The 20,222-nt window shown below is 42.1% G+C and overlaps 1 long non-coding RNA gene across 1 annotated transcript; it reads right to left on the bottom strand.

Annotated features, from left to right (window-relative positions):
• Positions 1 to 4,065: 4,065 nt before the first annotated feature.
• On the bottom strand, positions 4,066 to 5,672 carry LOC148315611 (uncharacterized). Its single transcript, XR_015840760.1, has 3 exons — positions 5,599 to 5,672; positions 4,819 to 4,938; positions 4,066 to 4,211 (listed from the first exon to the last, which is right to left on the bottom strand). It is a non-coding gene; the product is annotated as an uncharacterized LOC148315611 (long non-coding RNA).
• Positions 5,673 to 20,222: the final 14,550 nt, after the last annotated feature.

The raw sequence follows: 20,222 nt of genomic DNA, 5'->3' as shown, positions 1-20,222 counted from the left end.
ATACTTAATCCCCAGAGGAATCTGCACAGAAAAAGGTCTTAATTCTATTTGAAAAAAAAAAAAACTAAAATATTGATGAATGATATGACAAAATAATGTAATAACAAAATTAGAATGATTTTAGGAAATTATTTGCAAAACCAAAACATTGTGGTACGATAATAATGCATATAATTATTCTACGCAGCTATATTTAACAAAAACACTTAATTGACCGTAACAAAAAGCTCCCGGGAGGAAAACTACATTAAATGTTTTTTTAACAGGGCAGTGAAAATATTGGAAAATAAAAAAAATAATGAATAAAATAATATGAAAAAAGAATTCAATGTGTATCGATGGACCCATATGAAATACTTATATCGCTATGTACTTATCAGCCATATCGCCCAGCCCAATATGTAACTGCAACTTCAAAACCTCGGGCCATAACAGGATTGTAACATGGGATGCATATCTTCATTCCTAAATTTGTAGATCCCGAGGAGGCTGCTCAATGGTCCTGGTAATGTAAACCTCAACCAATTCGGTCACAGCCAATGTTCTCCATCCTTGTTAAGAAGTTTTGAAATGATTTAATAGATATACTATTGCAAACTATACCAGAATTTTATACATTTTAAACTTTTGATCACAATTTTACCTATTTTCTAAAAATCTGAAGAATCCACATGCCAAATCACCTGCTGTGGACACATAGGTTCTGTTCTGACAGATAATTCAGTTACAGGTTGTGTACTTAAAGCCAATAAGAGGGCAATGCAGCAGTCGACAGCCTGACGAAAGCTTAAGTCTCCCAATGAGAGAACTGTAGTGGCTGGTAGGTTCTTAGATTGTAACATAGTAAAGACATACACTACGCATAACTGTATATCATATGATGATGAGGGAAAATATTATTAGCTACGATTTATGTCCAGATATATTAGAAAACTTGTCCAACCAGCACAGGTCTATCTAACTGTAATTTTAACATCTCAAGACACGACAGGATGACCACATGATACGCATACCTCCTTTTCAGAGTCTGTCAAACCTTGAGAAGGCTGCTTCGATGTTCTGGTGGCATCAACCTCAGCCGATTCAGTCATTGTCGGTTGTCCTCCATCCTAATGAACAAGTTGAATATTAATTTAATGAATTAAAAAAAAGAAAATGGATCAGAATTTTACACATTTTAACGAACAAGTTCACGAATGAAACAAAACCAATTACTTTAGCGCATGACAATTAATCTTCAGTAGAGATATGTTGTGACTGATATTTCAGTCACAGGTTGTCTTTTGAACGCCACCAGGGCCGCAATGGAGCACAGGACAGCCAAAAGTCTTCTTGTCGGACAGCTGTAGTGGCTGGTAGGTTCTAAGATTATAACATAGTAAAGGCACATACAACTCCTAACTGTATTTCATATGATAATGAAGGAAAAGATGATTAGCTATGATTTATGTCAACAATAAAAATGGCTCTACGGGGTCCCCACGAACGCAAACCTGACAGTTGGGTGTCAGATGGCCAACATACCTGACTCGCAATTCAACTCAACTGGACCCCACAACACAAGAAAAAGCTGAGTGAGCCTCAAACCAGACATACACATTCACTGACAAATATCCTGTGACACCAGATATATTAGAAGTCTTGTCTAATCAGCACACGTCTATCTAACTGCAATTTTAACATCTCGAGACACGACAGGATGAGCACACGATACGCATACCTCCATTTCTGAGTCTGTAAAGCCTGGAGGAGGCTGCTTCGATGTTTTAGTAGCATCATAAATTTATTGAATTAATTATATTTGGCTGCCAGGATGGCCGAGTGGTCTAAGGCGCCGCGTTCAGGACCCAGTCTCCCCAGGAGGCCTGGGTTCGAATCTCGAATTTCCCCATTGTGGGACTAATAAAGGGAATATTATTATTATTATTATTATTATATTTGAGGTTGGATTAGATTTTTACACATTTTAAGCCTTAGCCACCCAAAACAAAACATAAGCTCATGAATGAAATAAAACTAATTAATTTCGCCCATGCCAATTAATCTTCTGTAGACACGTGTTGTGACCAGTGTTGTTTTTGGCAGGCATTTTAGATTTTGTCCAAGTCATTTGGACAAAGTGCTGATTTGTTTACATCAGATTTAGTCATCCCAATTCGTTATAGTTTTAGTCCAGTTTTAGTCAACGAAAACTAAAAAAAGGGTTTTAGTCCAGCTTTAATCGACGGAAACGCAAAAAAAGTTTTACCCTAGTTTTCGTCAATTTATTCACAAAGGTTTTAGTCCAAGCGGCACGGTGGCCCAACTGGTTAGCATGATGGCCTCACAATATTGAGGTCGTAGGTACGATTCTGGCTCCGGCCTTCCTGCGTGGGTTTCCTCTGGGTAATCCGGTTTCCTCCCATATTCTTAAAACATGCATGGCAAGTTGCTTGGACACTCTAATTGCCCCGAGGCATGAGTGTGAGCGTGGATGGTTGTTCGTCTATGCATGTCCTGCGATTGGCTGGACACCAATTCAGGGTGTACCTCGCCTACTGCCGAAGACAGCTGGGATAGGCTCCAACACCCCCCGCGACCCTAGTGAGGAGAAGCGGTACAGATAACGGATGGATGGATGGATGGGTTTAAGTCCATTTGAGTTAAAACAAGGCATTCAAGGTTTCCACCCAATAACAAAGACTTTTGGATGGACTACTAAGGATTCTTCATTACAAACAGAAAAAAGTGGCAACAGTGGAATCAATACTCACTGCTCCAAAATAAGCAGAGAAGCAAAACATTTTGTTGGGCAACTGTTGTGGCTTTATTTCACTAAAAGCAACATAAAATAATTTATGAACCACATGCTAACAATTTTGTCTAGTCAACGAAAAAAATTCATGTACATCACGTCATGTTTTCGTCATAAAAGAACCTCGTATAGCTTGTCATCGTCATTAAAAAAGGGGCGTTAACGAAGTATTTTCGTCATAGTCATCAGTGACGAAAACAACACTGGTTGTGACTGATATTTCAGTCCCAGGTTGTCTCCTGAACACCACCAATTGGGCAAGGGCGCGCAGGAAAGCCTGGGGTCTTCTATTTTTACAGTATAGAAAGGCTAAATATCAAATTGAAACAGTGTTTTATATCATGAATATACAGGGTTGGTGCTGGTTCTGGTAGGGAAACCACAACATAAAGATGTCCTTAATTAGTCCCACAATGGGGATATTTGCAATATGGCATATGATGGCCTAACAGGGCCACCGCCCAGAAAGGAGTAACGCAGAACTTTGTAATACTGTCACTCCCTGACCAGTTCGTTGTTCCTGCAGAGCCAAACTTTGACTCAGACCCACAAATTTGAATTACAGATAGTGGACAATGGAGAACTCCCCCAGTCAGTCATCATGTTCAACTTCCATAGAAACTTCACATACATTTATTAGATTGCCAAACTAATTGGAAACTACATCACCAGAACACCACAAGTGGGCTCTGTTATTGTACTTAAAGATGCATCTTACAAACCTGTGTTCTCCAAGGCCAGCTGGTCCATAGTCTTAAGTTATTTCTTCGCCAACATCAATGTCTCGGAGCGCAAACAGACAGAGGTGTGGTCTGTCCTCTGTTGTCATCTTCTTCATTTTACAGTTGGGGTGCATGTGGTCATCATTAACCAGTCTTCCCAGACTGCCATCTTCTTGAGCTGCATCAACACTTAAAATAGATTAAAAAAAAAAAAAACAATTATTCAATCAATGTCAGAAATTAATCTTTGAGACAATCTTGTGTACACAAAACATAAAAATAGGAAATCCACAATTTTTAAATCTAAATCAAATCATACAAGAAATTTCTATTGGAATCAGACCCTATTAACAGCTTGTCTTTGAGACTTCATGATCTATATTTTCATTTGTACAGATTCAACGCATGAATAAAAGTAATTATACATTTTTGCTTAGAGAATGATTTTTCCCCTAACACTTATGGGATGAGTATGTGTTTATTTTTTTAAATAAAAACAAAAATAAGATAACATCTCAATCTTTGCCTCACCTCCAAGTTTTTTCTTGCCGGCGGAAGTCAAACAAAAAGACAGTGCCTCTTCCATCCATCTTCCTGCGTTGAGATTCATCAGAATCTATCAATTTTCCTCTGTACTCCATAATAAAGAATAAAGTCGTCTTTCCTGAAAGGGGCCTTGGTAAATACTCCTCGACCTAGTTAACAGGGAAATCAAGTTAGCTTCGTCATATTTTTAAGCACACAAATAAGGAGTCATCATATTCATTTGGGCCACTATACTAATGTAGGGTGGTTTGAAACATTGCTTCTTGTGAGGGATAGAGCAGAGCCCTTCTTTATGATTTTAAAGGAACAGACCAGCCAAAATTCATTTTCCAGCATTGCATTAGCCAGTATGTATTAGGACTGAAAGTACAAATGTCAATTGCACCTGGTTACGTAAAAAAAAAACTTTAAGATTATTTAGTTTCAAAACAATGACATACACTGTACACAGTCATATTGGATCGCGTCACGTGATCTCTGTGACGTATTACGTGCTTTACACTAGACTATCAATATCGGACTTGTTCACCGGTCTATTGTGGTATAAAAATGCCGGAGGGCGTCATCAAGTACAGCCTTAATTTAGATAGAACTCCTACCATCAGGTTTCACACTCACTGAAATAACTTGAAACTGACAAAAGTGGCAAAAGAAAAGGTCAAGACACTCTTAATGTAAAATAACCACTTAAAAAACGATGTCAGCTTGGTTATCAGAAAACAATAATATATCTTAGCAAAAGCGTTAACATCATACCTTTAAATTAGTTTATATACTTCGCTTCTAACTCTGCAGTCTTGTCCAGACCCTTGACTGCATGTTCAATAGTATCCTGCTTTGGGGACTTCCTGCATCTCAGGGAAGGCATTGTTTATTCTATAAAGAAAAAAGACAGTATTGTGTTGAGAATTATTAATACTATGGGCTAAATGGAGTTTTAACAATATCAGTGTAAGAAAAATAAATTATAAATTAAAAAAATATCAATTCCTCCATCCCAATTAACGATTTCAACCATAATAGTTTATATTGAAGTTTAAACAACAGACACAGACAGATTTATGCAGTGTGACTACAAAAATCTTACCAAAATTGCATTCACAGTAACCTTTGCTTTAAGAATCATGTAATTAACCAGTGAACATCGTGTCTTACACAAAAATTAATGACAGAAATTATCATGGTACTTGCATTCTGTGGTTCTATAACAAAAGTGCAAGCTGTTAGCTCCGCAAAGCTAACGCAACAAGCTAGCGTCCCTCGTGCTCACATTCAATGCAAACCTGACCACCGGATGACAATACGCGTCGGTTTAGTTCTTTAAATGAGTAAAAGCACCATGACGTTTTATAATTATTCAATGCTTAACTGGAGCTCGTCAATTATGTCGATGTAGGAGCACATGTTTGCTAGGCCAGTGTTGTAGGCCCACATCCATGGTGCTACTTTGTATAGTGTTTTCCACACAACTATCTCTAACTATGAACAAATGCACTCGACGCATGTTTTGAAAAAAACCCAACGAAAAACACTTACCTCTCCGTTTCAACAGCAGTTCGAACTTCGAAGTGGTGATATTCTCCAGCGTTAAGCACCTGCTCGAACTGCGAATAGGTCAAATTCAACAGCGTCTTTTTTCTGTCTTAATAAGGACGCGATGAGAGGAGGAGCGCTTGCCTTTTCGTCAGCACGCCCCGCGCGGGTGGTGCTGCTTTATCACTCTCTATCTGTGCCCGCCCGCCGGCACGTCGATAGAAAAATAATATTCCTTCAAACATTACTTTCATCTTCTTAACGTTTTGTAGTGAATTTAACAGGTTTACCACTTTTTTCAAATACACCAATGGAAAACAGGTCTTAATTGAGGAAACATACAAAGAGCGTCTCACAAACACCTTATAATGAGCAATGTAATTTGATCACGTTTTTTGTCACTGCCTGGACGTTGGGTTCACTGGCCTGGTGGCAGTGGCTTGTAGACACTGTCACTGAGTGGGAACGGATCTCAAGGTGGGTCAAACTAACCCAAGCAGTGGATCGGTCCGTTTTTTAAATTTATTAATTTTTTTATTTTATGTATTTATTTATTATTTAATACAAGGGCTTCGGCTCACTACCAGTGGGCGGGACCAAAGAATTTGGGTTTCCTTTGAGCTAGGAGGCAGTCAAAGGCAGTCCAATCCCCGGCAACATAAAGCGCCTAGCTCTGGGGACATGGAATGTCATTTCTCTGGTAGGGAATGAACCCGAGCTGGTGTGTGACTAGACCAGTGGTTCTCAATTATTTCCTGTCATGCCCCCCCTACCAAGAAGAAAACAATTCGCACCCCCCCACCACAATTTTCTTTTACATTTCGTACTAATGTACATGTTCTTTGCATATTAATGTTAGATTGTCAATAAAATATCTTACCTTAACAAAGCTAAATTGATAAAAATAAAATATCATTTTGAGAACGACTATTGTGAGGATCTCGAAACTCAGTACTCTGTGGTGCTAATATTGATGAGATGATAAATATGTTGAAGCCACAGAACAAAAAGATTAGATATTGTTTGGAAATTAATGACGTACATAAAGGAATATCAGCCTTGATTGGAGTACATTACTGCATTTAAATTTTTAATAAAAATGAAACAATTATTGATGTTATGACCACTATGAAGAATTTAAAAAACAATATATAGGGATAATTATAGTTTTCATTTTGTTATGTGTAGTCTGTTCATGTTGCATTATTTTTATGACAAAGACGATGGTTAATCGTAGGTTTGTTGCCCAAATGTACCATTACAACCTGATTAATGTTGAGAATGACGAACTCAAACTGGACACTGAAACGTAAAAACACATGGACTTCTTGCCCCTGTCCTCACACGTGCACACACACACACACCATACACGAAGATCCGGGAGGTAAGGACGGCTGTCCTACAGGATGCGGATGGAAGAACAACTGCAGCGGAACAATGCCAGGGATGTCTGGAGGGGCCTGAAGACCATCTCAGGCCACGGACAAGCAGGTAAGACGCAGAAGGGGGGGGGGGGCTTCAGTGGGCAAATGAGTTGAACCTATTTTTCAATAGGTTTGATCAAATGTCTGACCCCGCTCAGGCTTCCCTGATGCAGCCCCCACCCACCCCTCCTGCCACTGCGAACAAGACCCTCTCTCCCCCTCTCTCGCCCCTCTCTCTCTCCACAGGCTCCAGTTCCCAGCCTCATCAGACAACCACCACTTCCTCCTGCTCAGCCTTGTTCCTCACAACATCTCAGGTGAAGAACCAGCTGAGGAAGATGAAGGCGAGGAAGGCGGCAGGCCCAGATGGGACCAGCTCCCAGCTCCTCAAATCCTGCGCAGACCAGCTGTGTGGAATCGTCCAGCACATGTTCAACCTGAGCTTGAAGCTGGGCAGAGTCCCCCAGCTGTGGAAAACATCCTGCCTGGTTCCGGTTCCAAAGACACCCCATCCGAAGGAGCTCAACAACTTCAGACCAGTGGCGCTGACGTCTCATCTGATGAAGACCCTGGAGAGACTGGTCCTCGTCCATCTGCGCCCCCTGGTCAGCTCCTCAATGGACCCACTCCAATTTGCATACCAGCCTGGCATCAATGTGGATGATGCCATCATCTACCTGCTCCACACTTCACTCTTCCACCTGGAGAAGGCGGGGGGCACGGTGAGGATCATGTTCTTTGATTTCTCAAGTGCTTTCAACACCATCCAGCCCGCCTTATTGGGAGACAAGCTGGAGCAGGCGGGAGTGGCCCACCACCTCATCACATGGATTCACAACTACCTCACAAACCGGCCACAGTACGTGAGAACACAGGACTGTGTGTCTGACGTGCTCCTCTGCAGCACGGGAGCGCCGCAGGGAACTGTGCTGGCTCCCTTCCTGTTCACCCTCTACACCTCGGACTACAAATACAATTCCACAACCTGTCACCTGCAGAAGTTCTCTGATGACTCTGCGATTGTCGGCCTCATCACTGACGATGACGATCGGGAGTACAGAGGGGTTACGCAGGGGTTCGTGGACTGGTGTCAGCAGAACCGCCTCCAAATCAACGCTGGGAAATCCAAAGAGCTGGTGGTGGATTTCCGCAAGCGTCGGCACTCTCCACCTGCACCAGTGAATATCCAGGGAACAGACGTTGAGAGGGTCTCAACTTACAAGTACCTGGGTGTTCATCTGAACAATAAACTGGACTGGAGCGACAACACAGACGCTCTCTATAGGAAGGGTCAGAGCAGACTCTTCCTACTCAGGCGGCTGAGGTCCTTTGGCGTTCGGGGAACACTCCTCAGGAACTTCTATGACTCGGTGGTTTCATCAGTCATCTTCTATGGAGTGGTCTCCTGGGCAGGAGGCATCTCGGGCCGAGACAAAAAGAGACTGGACAAACTGGTGAGGAGGGCCAGCTCTGTCCTGGGCTGCTCCCTGGACTCTGTGGACTCAGTGGGGGGCAGAAGGATGACGGCAAAACTGTCATCAATGCTGGACAAACCAGCCCACCCATTCAATGACACTCTGAGAACACTTTACAGCTCCTTCAGTGACAGACTTTTACACCCTCGCTGTACCAAAGAGAGATTTCGCCGCTCCTTCCTGCCAACTGCTGTCAGACTTTTTAACAAGAACATTGGGTCAGGCCTACAAACGGGAGGGCATTAGTGCAATTGTGCAGTCCTAGGATGCAATATTAACTACTACTGTACTTTCAGCCAAGGGTGTACTTAAATATTGACCAATGATGTATTTTGTTTACCATTACAGTATTCTTATTACAATACTTCTATCACTGTAGTATTTCTACCACTGCAGGATGTTCACTATTACAGTACTTTTATCATTGCAGTACTTTTATCATTGCAGTATTTTTCTATCATTGCGGTACTTTTACTATTACAGTACTTTTACCATTGCAGTACTTTTACCATTGCAGTACTTTCATCATTGCAGTATTTTTCTATCGTTGCAGTACTTTTACTATTACAGTACTTTTACCATTGCAGTATTTTCTATCATGCAGTACTTTTCTATCATTTCAGTACTCTTACCATTACAGTACTTTTATCATTGGAATATTTTTATGATTGCAGTATTTTCAATCATTCAGTAGTTTTTATCATTACAGCGTTTCCCCCTCCGTATAATGGACAAACATTAGGAGTGTTTCCTTACACTTAGATACGTTTATACTGTGTATATTTGCATGCTTTTTCTGAATGTCTGCTGCTAATGTTATACATTAACGGCTACATTACGCCGCCGACTCTGTGTGATCTATATCTTTGCTGCTGTAACACCTCAAATTTCCCCATTGTGGGACTAATAAAGGACATCTTATCTTATCTTATCTTATCTTATCTCTCCTACAACGAGGCAAGGGCCTCCACCAAGTCACCCCAGGGACAAGTTTTATTCCCTGATGGTCATCAAATTATGAGGATCTCATTCTACGCCGGAAGGGAGGAGGGGAATTTTTCCCTAATGTGAGGTTTTCGCTCCTCCACTGATGATCACACTGTTGTATGATTTCATTATGATGATCTGTCTTAAAGCCGTAAGGACATGATTTTTAAATCCACAACAGGGGGGAAATGTAAGATGGGCTGAGGATAGGTAATCAGTTTGTGTATTCATAATCATGTTTTTATACACTCATTAATGTTGAACACACACAGAGACACTTACTTGTTATTTTAACACACACACACACAGACACCGTATCCTGAAGATGTGTTTAGTTAAACTGACCTTGGGTTATGATTTTCTGCCTGCTGGAGTCCCTGGTGATTAGTTATTGATGCTTTAGTTAAACTGACCTTTATACCGTGAGTTATTGATGTTTTCTGTCTCTTGGTGATTAGTTGTTGATGCTTTTCTGTCTTCTGGTGATTAGTTATTGATGAGTTAGTTTCAATAAAAAGGCAGAACGGAGGGTGAGAGTCAGAGGGTGTGCGGGATTGAACTGGCAAGACGGCTGTTTCACCTCCTGGCTCCCTCTCCCATTCTGAATGGCACAAAACGAAAACTTTAGTAAGTTATTTCAGTCTAAAAAAGGCGTCAGGGCATTTTTAAACCGGACAGTAAGTCGCCACTGTCTTGGTTCCTTTTTGTGCCTTGACCCATACCGGAATTATTGAAAGGATGCAGTCCTATTTACAGGCCCCAGTGACACCCCAGGTTTCTGTTGTTTGTACGAGGGCGCTTAATAGGTACTGCTATTCACAATCGTCTTAGGCTGTTTCTTTGCAGAAGTTTATGGACAATGTGTAGTGCTGTAGGATGCAGTCTAGAGCATTCTTGACATTGAAGCTTTTGTTTCCAGCAACTGCTAATGCGACCGTGCATCAAACATGCAAAACACAGACCCTTGCTCCTCAAGAAGTCAATCTTATCCTTGTGATGCTTTCTCCTAAATTCCTTACCAATTGTGAGACTGTGTTGCTCTCCATTACAATTAGCACATGGTTTGGCAATAGCATCCACTGAAACAGGTTCTGCCTTTGGCGTGGTGGTTTTGTTGTTTTCCATCTTGGCGGGCACAATGACTGTTGTGAAGACTTTCTTTGATTTTGTTGTTTCTGTGTGTTGTGATTTTGTTTTCTGTTTTATAGAAATCTTTCGTGCTTGTCAACAAAATCCTTAAACTTCACTCTTCTATTTGTTCTTTCTTGGAGATTGCAGGCAAATTTTCTCCAAGATTCTATAAGTCTGTATGGAAGTTTGTTTGCCAATGCCTTTATATTAGCCATGTTGTCCAAGTCCTCCATGTAATTAACATCTGCCATTATGTTCGAACAGCCCATAAGGAATAATGTGAAAGACTGAAGTGCAACACCATCTTCAGACTTGATTGTTGGCCAATCCATGGCTTCCTTTAAATATGCTTCTGCTATCATGAAGTCATCACCATAAAACTCCTTCAAGATTTGTTTTGCTTTGGTATATCCTGTCAGAGGTTCCATATGGATGCAGCTCTTCACCAACTCATGTGGTTGTTCACTAGTATACTGCAGCTAAAATTGAAGATGATCACGGTTATCACTTGTACGGCCTTCAATCCCATGTTCAATGGCACCTATACAGGTTTTATAATGCAGAGGGTCGCCTGTAAAACGTAGGAATGGAAAGTTCGGGAAGAAGCGATGCTTTTTGACTCTTTGCTAAGTATTCTGCGACACTGGCTTGCTGTGAGATTGCGTGGCAAAGGCCATCAAGCACATGTCCCTGTTGTTCTCTACTTTCTGTCTGATGTGGAAATCTAGCCATTGGAATAGTCGAAGTGGGAGCATTTCAGGTCAACACTGCTTGTTGCTCTGATAGGCTGTGATGGTAATTGAATGTTTTTCCTTGTTTAAATTGTAACACACTCATCAGGAATGTGGATACCATCCTCCTGGGTATTTTCATATCTTCTCAAGACATCCAATTTAGCATCAGACTCAGGGAGTGCCGTTTGCATTGCATGCATTTCCTTCTTTGCTTTAATTGCAGCTTCTTCTTGCTCAAGTGCCAACCTTTGTTGTAAATCAGCAGCCTTTGCCTTTAAACATGCTCGTTCCATTTGAGCCTTTAATTTAATTGAAGACGTTGACAGAAGTGAGCTTCTGTCTGTTAGATTCTTTACTTCTACTTCTATGGGTGTAGTTAGTTGATGCAGATCTACTATCAGCAGGTGATATTTGTTTATTGCATCCTTCCTCTGCACGTTTCAAAACGTCCTTCTTCCATTGCTCACATTTCCATTAATTACATTTTTTGGATCAAACCAGTTATTTTGGTCATCGGCAAAATCCTCTTCAGTCTTTAAATTTTGCAGACCGGAATTGAGGTCCACAAATTCTTGCTCCATGCCGCTAAAGCAAACACGAACCTCAGTTTTTTACAGCGTCAACATTTGCATCATCCTCCATCAATTGTTCAATTTGACGTTGCATGGAGGTCAATTGAGCAAATTTGCAGCTGCGTGCCTGCATCCGTTTAGGCTTGTGATCTTCTACAGCTTTTCTCCGTCATTTTTAATGTCCGCTTTCCACTGTCTTGTTCCTCCATGTCAATCCACAATGAAGCAAACAAAAACGTCAAACTGACTGTAGCGTCTCAATTTGTAGGTCAGCCGAATGACGATCAAAGTTTTAAGCAGTTTACTCACGCACCTGTTACGTGCGCGTCCTTGTTAACTCGCGATGCTTGTCAAGTATGGACGCATGCTAACAGCTAGCAGCTCATTGTCCCGACTGGAAAGTTGCTCCTTAGCTGTGATGTGCCTAGGGTTACACTATCTATCATTAACAGACACAGCCAGCCCTCCTCTTTCCTCTTACCGCTTTCCAGTGTCCTGTCCGCAAGTAGTATTTGGAAGCCGTCAAATTCCACAACGGTGTCCGGCGTTAGCTCTGTTAGCCATGAATCCGTGAACATCAGCAAGCTAGCTCATTGGAAGTTCCTCTCGTGCCGCGTTAGCGCTGTTAGCTCGTCCATTTTCTTGGGAAGGTATCTAACATTTCCCATAAAAACGGACGGGAGGACGGGGTGGTCACGCCTCCTCTTTGCCTGGCGTTTCGCCCCCGCGCGACATCCCCCGTCTCTTCCTCCTCAACTCGTGGGGGATATCGGGTCTCGCTCCGGGAGTCGGCACGGGGTTAGCACGAAGTGCTAACAGCTGATCTCTTGTGTAAACGATTGATCCGTAGCTCCCAGTGACATCTCCGGACACGATCACGCAAAAAACAGCCCTCAGCAGCAATAAAACCACCGCAATTTGGATGTCCATTGCTGCGATGAGGTAAAATAAATAAAACTGGGTAAAGGGAAAAACACGCGAAAAAGGCTCAAATAGTGAGCCGTGCTGCTCTAGCAGGTAGCCACTCGCGTGGCGACGGAACCGGAAAAACAAATGTGGTCCCATCAAAATCTGATTGGATATTTAAAAATAAAAGCGTGAAAATTTGCTTATTTGTCTGTCGTCACCAATGATTAAAAAAATTAAAATCATTACAAAATCCTCAAGCTATCGTGATACCAGACGAGTTCTGCGGGACACCAGACCACCCCAGTTGTCCACAAAAAGTGGTCACTTCAAAATTTGATGTGGCATTTCAAAATAAAAAAATCACCTGAAATATGCACTGTGATCAACACTGATTTAAAAGAAAAATCTTTAAAAAATATCCTCAAACTATCGTGATACCAAACCAGGACTGGGGATACTAGACCACACCGGCTGTCCACCAAAAGTGGTCACATCAAAATGTGATGTGGCACTTCAAAATAAAAGTAGCCTGAAATTCGCTTATTTCACGGTCATCACCACTGAGTTAAAAAAAAACATAGCTCGAGCTTTCGTGATACCAGACCAGTTTTGTGGGACACGAGACTACCCCAGCTGTCCATAAAAAGTGGTCCCATTGAAATCTAATTTGTAATTTCAAACTAAAAGTTGCCTGAAATCTGCACATTTCACTGTCATCATGCCTGACTTTAAAATTTCATTAAAAAATATCCTCTAGCTATGGTAATACCAAACCAGGTTTGGAGGACACTAGACAACACAGCTTTCCACCAAAAGTAGTCCCATCAAAATGTAAGGAGGCATTTTAAAATAAAAGAGCTGGAGCTGTCGTAATACCAGACTAGTTTTGTTGGACACTCGACGACCCCAGCTGTTCATCAAAAGTGGTCCCATCAAAATCTGGTGTAATTTCACAATAAAAAAAAAAACACCTGAAATATGCACATTTCATTGTCATCAACACTGATTTTAAAATAATCATTTCAAAATACCCTCGAGCTATCGTGATATCAGACCCATTTTGGGGGACACTATGCTGATGATACGCAATTATACATGCCGTTGGATATAACGAATCCGTGTGATTGCTATAAATTAGAGGCATGCCTTGCCGAAATTAAACTATGAATGTCTTTCAATTTTTTGCGTCTTAACTCAGATAAAACCGAGATGCTGATCATTGGACCAGCGCGTCATCGGTACCTTTTTCAAAGACACCACTATGAGTATCGATAAATTGCCCAAAAGGATTCAACAAGATCAATGTCTAAAGTCATTTTTGGCCAATTTTCAATCAGATTCGTTAAAAGGGCACCGTGCAGTACGTCAAAATGTAAAAAATTATAATTTTTGTCACCACTGGGTGGTGCAAGGTGGTCGCTGCTCAGGCCCTAATAATAATAATAATAATAATAATAATAAAAGTAATAATATTTTCTACAAAAACAATAGGGACCTCGCAGCCGTCGCAGCTCGGGCCCTAATAACAATTTCTACAAAAACAATAGGGACCTCGCCGCGGTCGCTGCTCGGGCCCCAATAATAATTTCTACACAAAGTCCATTGTGGTGACCCGCCCCCTTTTAAGTAAATTCAAAATGGCCGACTTCCTGTAAAACCTAGCTCATTGCTCCAAGAGACTATTTTGTAGGTCTTGGTCTTATACATACAGTGAACCCTCGCTACTTCGCGGTTCACCTTTCGCGGGTTCAGTGCTTCGCGGGTCTAAAAAATATTCGGGGGCATTGTAGTTTCGCCGAGCGACACAACGGGGCGCTGGAGCGGTTAGACGGCCGGCGTGCGCCGAAGAAGAGCGTGGGCGAAGAGGAGAGTGGACGAAGAAGAGCACGTTCCCCCGGACACGATCGGTGGCGACGTTTCGCGCGGTTCGGACCGTACCAGAGCTCCGGCCAGCGTGCGTGGCAGTTAAGCCGTAGAGGAGCCCCTTCCCCGGGCACGGGCGGTTCCAAGCGGCCCCTAAGTTTAACCGAATGGAAGCTCCGGAGGAGGAGGGCATGCTCGCGTCACAGTAAGCCGAAGAGGAGCACCTTCCCCGGGCACGGGCGGTGCCAAGCGGCCCCTAAGTTTAACCGAATGGAAGCTCCGGGGGAGGAGGGCGGGCGTGTGTCACAGTTAAGCCAAATTGGAGCACCTCTTCTGCCCGGGCACGAGCGGAGCGCGAGGCTGTCAGTTATGAATGAATAAATGAATAAATAAATAAAGAATGCCACCTTTCATTTCACAGGGCACACCGGACGGCGTACCAGCAGGTAAAAGTCGGAGTAATTAAATAAATACAAAAAGAATGGCTGGGGAATAAAAAAATAATACGTTTTAATAATAATTTGGTTTTTTTGTTATAACATGAATTTCACTCTCTCTCTCCCCGTATATATATATATATATATATATATATATATATATATATATATATATATATATATATATATATATATATATATATTTATTATATATATTGTATATTTTTTTTAAGCATTTTTGAAGGTGCGCCGCTACTTCGCGGATTTTCAGTTTTCGCGGGTGGTCTCGGTCCCCATTAACCGCGATAACCGAGGGTTCACTGTACTCCATAAAATTTACAAAAAGCGAGGTGAAACACTCAACCAGAGCTGCTTTTTTTAACATTTCTCGAGGGCCATGGCGAGCCATTTCAAAAAAGCTGCACAACTAACGTATAAAATATTGATAAATTTGCTCGGCCTGATGTGTGTGTAAAGTTTTACGAGTTGTCGTTCATATTTAGAACCTCATAATCAGCTTTGTTTTATTGCCGAACAGTGCAATGCCACTCCCACAACTTTTCACGAAAAAGGACGAATTTCGTATTGTGACATCCTCATGGCCGAAACAGTCATCCGAGCATATATGAGGGCGACCTTGTTGAGTTGCACGGAGAAAAACATCCAAGAAAATAACTTGTATTAGCTTTTACCAGTTGGTGGCGCTACTACTACGATGTAAAATAAGTTGGTAGATGTCTTCAGGGCTGAAGTATCCTCAAATGTGTACAACTTCGAGAAGATAGGATCATCTGAGTCATGTTGCCGGAGCTTTTGTTGCCACAGAGTACAATCGGACTTTTCAGCACCTTAATAGCCACGCCTTTTGCCAAAACGTCACAAAATTCGGCAGAGAGTAAGATCATTGTCTTGAGTCTTTTCTGACTAATTTTCAGTCGGATTCGTCAAAAGGGCACCGTGCAGTACGTGAAAATTAAAATAAAAACAAATTTTTGATTCCACTTGGCGGCACTGTGTGTATAACAAAATAATAACATTACGATGTCTTCAGGTCGGGACGTTTTATTTACAGGTGAAGGTTTGGATTTTTAGGAGCATGTGCAGGGGAGTTATTAAGCATTCATTTATTTGTATTAGGTTCATTTTGTCTTCTTATTATTGATATTTGACTGATTCATTAAAAGCAGACAATTATGTTTTAGGTAAATTTTTTACCTGACATCTTTCGGCGAGTCTTTCGCCTTCTTCAGAGTGTCGCATGATGGTGTCTTGAGCTGATGTTCCATGAGGGTGTGACTTACCTGTCAAAAAAATGAAAAAAATCAGAGCAGTAAAAGAACAAGCACAACATGAACATTACAAATCAGCAATCACTGACCACTGCAAAAGGGAAAACTACATCATGGACCGGGAGAAGGGCAGGGTCATCCGCACAGAAGAGAACAAACAACAGCGCTGGATCAGAGAGGCCATTGAGATCTGCAAGCGAGGCATAAAAACCATGAACAGAGACAAGGGAGCCTTCATCCTCTACCACCTGGACCAGCATCTTGGCGGAGTGAACGGACAGCGGGGGCGTGACTTGCCTTCATTCTTGTGACAGGTAAGTCACGCCCTCATGGAACATCAGCTGATAAAGACGGGTCACAAGACAGCATCATGTGACACTCTGAAGAAGGCGAAAGACTTTCGTATTGTGACATGCTCAAGGCCTAAACACTCATCCGAGCAAATATAAGGTAGATTTTGTTCACCTGAAAAACATCAACGAAAATAATTTGTATTTGTTTTAACCAGTTGGTGGCGCTACCACTGCGATCAAAAATAAGTTGGCAGCCGTCTTCAGGGCCTGAATATCCTCAAATGTGAAAAATTTCGAGAAGATGGATCATCTGAATCATTTTGCAGGAACTTTTGTTGCCACGGAGAATAATCAGACTCTGCGGCACCGTAATAGCCACGCCCTTTGAAGGAAAGTCACAAAAATAGGGATAGAGTAAGATCAATGTCTTGAGTCTTTTCTAGCCAATTTTCAATCAGATTCGTTAAAAGGGCACCGTGCAGTAAGTCAAAATGTAAAAAATGATATTGATTGGCGCAAGGTGTATAACTGAATATAAACATATAGATGTCTTCAGGTACAGACTTTTTATGTACATGTGAAGTTTTGGATTTTTAGCAGCATGTGCAGGAGAGTTATTAAGCATTTTGTCCATTGCGGCGAAGGAAATCTTAAGTGAAAACTTTGAAGCCCCGCCCCCGTCATATAGTATTTCGGAAACAAAAAATTTTAGCCCCAGTGTTTGTCCCAGGTCTTCAGATGCTACAGACAGAATTTTAAGGCAATCAGATGAAGCCTTTAGGATCAGGGTGCAAAAGAATGACCCCTGTAAACATGCAAAAAAGGGCAAAAGTCGGACTTTCAAAAATTCATAACTCACTTCCTGTTCATATTAGACGTTAAAATAACAAATTTTTCGCCATGCCCGATGAGACTGCCAAGTTTGGTGAGTTTTTGTGCATGTTTCGGGGGTCAAAAATGCGATCGAACAATCGGAAAAATAATAATAATAATAATTTCTACAAAAACAATAGGGACTTCGCAGCGGTCGCTGCTCAGGCCCTAATAATAATAATAATAAAAGTAATAATATTTTCTACAAAAACAATAGGGACCTCGCCGCGGTCGCTGCTCGGGCCCCAATAATAATTTCTACACAAAGTCCATTGTGGTGACCCGCCCCCTTTTAAGTAAATTCAAAATGGCCGACTTCCTGTAAAACCTAGCTCATTGCTCCAAGAGACTTTTTTGTAGGTCTTGGTCTTATACATACAGTGAACCCTCGCTACTTCGCGGTTCACCTTTCGCGGGTTCAGTGCTTCGCGGGTCTAAAAAATATTCGGGGGCATTGTAGTTTCGCCGAGCGGCACGACGGGGCGCTGGAGCGGTTAGACGGCCGGCGTGCGCCGAAGAAGAGCGTGGGCGAAGAGGAGAGTGGACGAAGAAGAGCACGTTCCCCCGGACACGATCGGTGGCGACGTTTCGCGCGGTTCGGACCGTACCAGAGCTCCGGCCGGCGTGCGTGGCAGTTAAGCCGTAGAGGAGCACCTTCCCCGGGCACGGGCGGTGCCAAGCGGCCCCTAAGTTTAACCGAATGGAAGCTCCGGAGGAGGAGGGCATGCTCGCGTCACAGTAAGCCGAAGAGGAGCACCTTCCCCGGGCACGGGCGGTTCCAAGCGGCCCCTAAGTTTAACCGAATGGAAGCTCCGCAGGAGGAGGGCATGCTCGCGTCACAGTAAGCCGAAGAGGAGCACCTTCCCCGGGCACGGGCGGTGCCAAGCGGCCCCTAAGTTTAACCGAATGGAAGCTCCGGGGGAGGAGGGCGGGCGTGTGTCACAGTTAAGCCAAATTGGAGCACCTCTTCTGCCCGGGCACGAGCGGAGCGCGAGGCTGTCAGTTATGAATGAATAAATGAATAAATAAATAAAGAATGCCACCTTTCATTTCACAGGGCACACCGGACGGCGTACCAGCAGGTAAAAGTCGGAGTAATTAAATAAATACAAAAAGAATGGCTGGGGAATAAAAAAATAATACGTTTTAATAATAATTTGGTTTTTTTGTTATAACATGAATTTCACTCTCTCTCTCCCCGTATATATATATATATATATATATATATATATATATATTTATTATATATATTGTATATTTTTTTAAGCATTTTTGAAGGTGCGCCGCTACTTCGCGGATTTTCAGTTTTCGCGGGTGGTCTCGGTCCCCGTTAACCGCGATAACCGAGGGTTCACTGTACTCCATAAAATTTACAAAAAGCGAGGTGAAACACTCAACCAGAGCTGCTTTTTTTAACATTTCTCGAGGGCCATGGCGAGCCATTTCAAAAAAGCTGCACAACTAACGTATAAAATATTGATAAATTTGCTCGGCCTGATGTGTGTGTAAAGTTTTACGAGTTGTCGTTCATATTTAGAACCTCATAATCAGCTTTGTTTTATTGACGAACAGTGCAATGCCACTCCCACAACTTTTCATGAAAAAGGACGAATTTCGTATTGTGACATCCTCATGGCCGAAACAGTCATCCGAGCATATATGAGGGCGACCTTGTTGAGTTGCACGGAGAAAAACATCCAAGAAAATAACTTGTATTAGCTTTTACCAGTTGGTGGCGCTACTACTACGATGTAAAATAAGTTGGTAGATGTCTTCAGGGCTGAAGTATCCTCAAATGTGTACAACTTCGAGAAGATAGGATCATCTGAGTCATGTTGCCGGAGCTTTTGTTGCCACAGAGTACAATCGGACTTTTCAGCACCTTAATAGCCACGCCTTTTGCCAAAACGTCACAAAATTCGGCAGAGAGTAAGATCATTGTCTTGAGTCTTTTCTGACTCATTTTCAGTCGGATTCGTCAAAAGGGCACCGTGCAGTACGTGAAAATTAAAATAAAAACAAATTTTTGATTCCACTTGGCGGCACTGTGTGTATAACAAAATAATAACATTAAGATGTCTTCAGGTCGGGACGTTTTATTTACAGGTGAAGGTTTGGATTTTTAGGAGCATGTGCAGGGGAGTTATTAAGCATTCATTTATTTGTATTAGGTTCATTTTGTCTTCTTATTATTGATATTTGACTGATTCATTAAAAGCAGACAATTATGTTTTAGGTTAATTTTTTACCTGACATGTTTCGGCGAGTCTTTCGCCTTCTTCAGAGTGTCGCATGATGGTGTCTTGAGCTGATGTTCCATGAGGGTGTGACTTACCTGTCAAAAAAATGAAAAAAATCAGAGCAGTAAAAGAACAAGCACAACATGAACATTACAAATCAGCAATCACTGACCACTGCAAAAGGGAAAACCACATCATGGACCTGGAGAAGGGCAGGGTCATCCGCACAGAAGAGAACAAACAACAGCGCTGGATCAGAGAGGCCATTGAGATCTGCAAGCGAGGCATAAAAACCATGAACAGAGACAAGGGAGCCTTCATCCTCTCTACCACCTGGACCAGCATCTTGGCGGAGTGAACGGACAGCGGGGGGCGTGACTTGCCTTCATTCTTGTGACAG

This window comes from Idiotropiscis lumnitzeri, unplaced genomic scaffold (genome assembly GCF_059441095.1).
Source record: "Idiotropiscis lumnitzeri isolate Australia: NSW breed Sydney's pygmy pipehorse unplaced genomic scaffold, RoL_Ilum_1.0 HiC_scaffold_79, whole genome shotgun sequence".
NCBI classification, from domain to species: Eukaryota; Metazoa; Chordata; class Actinopteri; order Syngnathiformes; family Syngnathidae; genus Idiotropiscis; species Idiotropiscis lumnitzeri.
The sequence above is the reverse complement of the archived record's forward strand: the minus strand, read 5'-3'. Positions and strand labels throughout refer to the sequence as shown.